The sequence below is a fragment of the Acanthopagrus latus genome, chromosome 3, assembly GCF_904848185.1.
Source record: "Acanthopagrus latus isolate v.2019 chromosome 3, fAcaLat1.1, whole genome shotgun sequence".
NCBI classification, from domain to species: Eukaryota; Metazoa; Chordata; class Actinopteri; order Spariformes; family Sparidae; genus Acanthopagrus; species Acanthopagrus latus.
Genome location: NC_051041.1, coordinates 675,001 through 680,000, shown reverse-complemented (window position 1 = coordinate 680,000; position 5,000 = coordinate 675,001). Strand labels below are relative to the sequence as shown.

The 5,000-nt window shown below is 47.0% G+C and overlaps 1 protein-coding gene across 2 annotated transcripts in view; it reads right to left on the bottom strand.

The window, feature by feature from the left end:
• Positions 1-5,000, bottom strand: part of LOC119017258 (semaphorin-6D-like) — a 109,489-nt gene that overhangs the window by 63,233 nt on the left and 41,256 nt on the right. For both annotated transcript variants that reach the window (XM_037093827.1, XM_037093828.1), the window contains exon 3: positions 2,298-2,456. The gene's annotated coding sequence lies outside the window, so the exon portion shown is untranslated. The remainder of the gene's footprint in view (positions 1-2,297; positions 2,457-5,000) is intronic.

The following is a 5,000-nucleotide window of genomic DNA, read 5'->3' as shown; positions in this document are numbered from 1 at the left end:
GATTTTCAGAGTTGTTGAGTTAAAACAAACTTTATAACGTAGTGAAACTGTGTCTCTGACAGATTCTGACTCATTGTGTCCTTGTTGTAAATTCAGCATTAAATGTTTCAGCTGAAGTTGTTTGTCTCCTTGTAAAAAGTGTCAGTTTGTGGCAGCATGTCTGTACCAGCCTGTCTGCTTCTGTGGCTAAAGTGCTAAAGTCTTACCTGCCAACATTGATCAGCTGTTTGAACACACTGTTTACACTGATTTCACCATTTACACTCCATTTATGAAAGAAGAAACATGTTATTGATCTAAACACGTCACATGTTACAAAGACACTAAACAGGAACAATATAGGTGACTTCTTTGTCCCCGTGGAGAAAGTCCCCAGACTCCCTTAACAAATGTGTCAGTTTAGTGAGTTGTTGAGTTGGAGACACTTTATAAACTCTGTGAAACTCTGTCTCTGACTCATTCTGCATTATTTGGACCTTCTTGTTCATTCAGCAGATGTTCTACGTGAACTTCTTTCTGTCTGTGAGTAGAAACATGGAGTCAGTTTGTCTCAGTGATGGATGTATAGAGGGGAAGTCATGCTGCAGTAGTGGACAGATGATGGTTTGGTGTGTTTCTGTGATTTTAAACTGATGAACGTCGAGTTAGTTTCAACATGCTGACGATCAGGTGACTCGCAGCAGCTGCAGTAAAGTGTTAAACATGTTCAGGTTACTGTCTGGACGGGCTCACAGAGCGGTGTAATATTGATTAGTCCTGCAGTAAATGTGTAATCGATCTCACTCCGCCCTCTCCGTCAGTCAGGAGGATGAACGAGGATCAGATTTATGATCAGATCTGAACATCAGCCTTTTGTATAAATCAGAGTGAAGCTCTGCAGAGACCAGAGGAGAGGTGAACTTCCTGCTTGACGGATGAGTCCCGCCGTGTGGATGACAGATTGTCCCCACCGGCAGGGAGATCATGTTCAGGCGGCAGAAAACACGCGGCGACGAGGAGGAGAACAGGATGTTTCAATTATCTAAATGAAGCGGGGCTGAGTGATGGGGATCGCATCCAGCTCCTCAATTTGTTCAATCTGAGGGTCTAATTCAGTTTATCTGCTCAGGGGAAGAAATCCAGATTGTTTTTGAGCTTTTTCTGCTCACAAAACACGACTGAGAGTCTGAGGATGACGATGATGGAGGAGAGGTGGTGTTTGACTGACAGGTGAGCCAGGTGAAGAAGACGGAGAGAAGTGACTGAACAACAGCTGAACGACAGGATTCAAGAAGCTAAAAGTCAAAATGAGTTTCTCACTTTAGACTCTGAACACAAACAGGAAGCTGAGCTCCAAAACTGCAGTAACAATTCAAATGGAACACAGAGTAGCTGAGGAAGAGGAAGAGGAAGAGGAAGAAGCAAAGGATGAGACCGGTGAAGGAAACAAAAGAGGAAACTGATTCAGATAAAAGAAAGAGAGAACAAGGGATAATCAGATGATCAGAGAGACAGAAGGATGAAGAGCAGCATCCCTCCTCTTCCTCTGCTGTTCTTCATCCTTTCTTCACCTCACATTAAACTTTTCCTCCTCATCTCTCCATCATTCTCTCACTTCCTGTCTGCAGATTCACAGCAGTATTTTCCTTCTGAACTTCTTCATTTTCTTTCATCTCTAATTTCTTTATTTTCCCTTCTCGCTTCTCCAGATCTTTTGATTCCTTCCTTCCTTCCTTCCTTCCTCCCTTCCTTCCTTCCTTCCTCTCTCTCTCCACCTTTTCTCCCTCTTGTCTCTTCTTTGCGTTCTTTCTTGTCTTTTCTCTTCAAAGGTCACCGTCTCAGCTCAGTGATACTCCGTCCCCTGGTTACCGCGGTGACGTCTCACATTTCTGCTCAGTGATGGACGAGCTGACCACCAGCATCTGGGTCGCCGTGACGACTCATGTCTGTCCGACTGCAGTCAACACACCGTCCAGATGTGTTGTGATGTGATGTTTGTACAGACGCACACACACACACACACACACACACACACAGAGCAGATGTTTATGTGTAAGCTGCTTATTTTTTTCACTTAATCTTCAGTCAGAGAAACAAAAGCTGCAGCTGCTTCGATCATCTCAAAATATTATTATGATGATGATGATGATGATGATGATGATGATGAAGAACCCTTTCAGAACCATTTGATTGTGGTTTGGTTGTTTTGTTCTCTTAAAGTTGTAGAGCTGCAGATCTCAATCTTTGTCAAGACGTGTTTTTTGTTGTTGTCTGAAAACTCTTCACACATTAATATCAGGAGAGTTAAAGACACTCACAGTCTCTGAATCTGCAGTGAAGGACAGGTGAAGGACAGGTGAAGGACAGGTGAGGCCTCCAGCTGCTCAGGTGACAGTCAGGATGGGACAGGAAGTGCTCGCTCAGTTCCAGGAAGTAAACAGGAAGTCAGGAGGCGGGGGTGGACCCCCTCAGACGTCCTGGAACAACACAAAGAGAGTAAAGAGTTAATATGATACAGGTGGACGACCTCAGAGTAAAACTGGAACTGAGACAGGAAGCTGATTCTGAGGAGAAAACTTTAAACTCAATAAATCTGTTAATGACAGAGTGGCTGACGACCCTCTGACATCATCAGGATGCACCAATTAAGAGCTGAGAGCCTTCTGACTGGATTTGTTCGCTCGGAGGTTCAGACCTCGTCTCTCTGGAGGATTCATCTCCTCTGACTTCTAATGAGCTCCTGGACTGAAGCACATCCAGAGGAAGAGGAAGAGACAGAGGAGGAAGAGGAAGAGGAAGAGACAGAGGAGGAGGAGGAAGAGGAAGAGGAAGAGACAGAGGAGGAGGAGGAAGAGGAAGAGACAGAGGAGGAAGAGGAAGAGGAAGAGACAGAGGAGGAGGAGGAAGAGACAGAGGAAGAGACAGAGGAGGAGGAGGAAGAGACAGAGGAAGAGACAGAGGAGGAGGAGGAAGAGGAAGAGACAGAGGAGGAGGAGGAAGAGGAAGAGTCAGAGGAGGAGGAGGAAGAGACAGAGGAAGAGACAGAGGAGGAGGAGGAAGAGGAAGAGTCAGAGGAGGAGGAGGAAGAGGAAGAGACAGAAGAGGAAGAGGAAGAGAATTAAAATCCTCCCGTTGATGAAGCTGTAACTGTCGAGGCAGCAGCAGGGAGTTTACACGAGTTCACCTTTCACAACACTAATGGCTGCCATTAAGACGAGCAGCGTCCAATTAGAGGAGACCTCCCTTAACGAGAATGCAGAGCAGAATGGAGGAAGAGGAAGAGGAGGAGGAAGAGGAGACGTGATCATGTCTGTTTCTGTTATTGACCTGTTGTGAACTTTGCTGTTGTCGTCTCCAAACTGAACTGATGACTTTGATTTAAAGCTCGATGATGATTCAGATCATCAGTAATCAGACTGACACGCAGCAGGAACACTGACTGACTGTTGCTGCTGTCCGGCTGCCGTGGAGACGGACGTCTTCACCTCTCTGATGTCATCAACCCGCCGTCCGGTCAGTCTGTCATCACCGTGGCAACATGGAGGCGTTAACGAGCCGAATCCTCGTTAGCTGCAGCCGTCCTCGTTCTGTGATGATGGACTCTCTTCTTCTTCTCCTTCTTCTTCTTCTTCTTCTTCTTCTTCTCCTTCTCCTTCTTCTTCTTCTTCTTCTCCTTCTCCTTCTTCTTCTCCTTCTTCTTCTTCTTCTTCTCCTTCTTCTTCTTCTTCTTCTCCTTCTTCTTCTTCTTCTTCTTCTTCTTCTCTTGTTTTACATCTCGTCCTCTGACTCTCTCTCACTTTCTCTCCTCCTGCAGAGGTTTGTTGTCCTGATTTCCAGACAGAGGAGGAGAGAGAGGAGGAGACAGAGGAGGAGACAGAGGAGGAGACGGAGGAGGAGAGAGAGGAGGAGACAGAGGAGGAGACGGAGGAGGAGACGGAGGAGGAGGCATCTCGTGTCTCCGTCACTTTCTAATCAACTCTAATCGATGGATGGCGTCTTCCTGTTGATGCTGATGTGGCATCTTGTAATTAACGAGCTCGTCTTCCTCTCTTTCATTACTTTGGACTCGTCTTCATCTCGTCTCATCGCTCATCTGTCTCATTAAGTCGTCCCGCTAATGAACAACATCGTCCGTCCATGTGTCTCCGTCTCCTCCTGCTTCACCTCCTCACAGCGTCTTCTGTAATCAGCAGGATCAGACTTCTCGTCATCAGATTTGGATTTTATTGAAGTCTTTTACATTAAATCTGAAACAGAACGTCTCTCTTACACTCCGTGTCGTTTCACACTGACGCAGGTTTTTATTTTCTCGCTCAGCGTCCATGTTGAGTAAACGTCAGTCGTACCTGTGCACCTGAACGCACCTGCAGCGAGGTGCGTTCAGGTGCTGATGGACGACAGCGATCTGCTTTAATGCTTCAGTTATTTTACAGAGGTCATATTCTGCTTTCTGGGTTTTTTCCTCTTTTACTGTGTCATGACGTCTGCAAAGTGAAAAAGTCCAAAGAGATTTACGGTCTGAAACACCTGGTCACCTCACAGTGAACCGAACGTCTTCATCGAAGAACCGCCGGGTCGGGTCAGAAACACAAAGAGACGGCGCCGGTCACAGCTTCACGTCAGACGCTCAGCAGGGAGCAATCGGACCGGGTCGTTCTGAACACCAGAACACTATCAGGTGTTCAGAAACAGAAGAACATCTGCCAACAACAACTAACTGCTGCTGCCCTCTGAGGCCCAGAGGTCAGAGGTCAACACACACACACACACACACACACACACACACACACACACACACACACACCCGGGCTGTAACGAGGTCGGTCCTCCTCCGTGGCGTCGGGTCGAGGGTTCGAGGTCACAGAGGTGCAACGATCCAGAGGCTTAGAGGAGGAGGAGCTGCCTGATTGGACAACAGCCTCTGACATGCACTCTGATTGGTGGAGGCAGTTCACCTCCTCTGACTGAGTGACAGATGGACCGTGGGACACAGAGTGATGCATGCTGGGAGAAGACTGTGG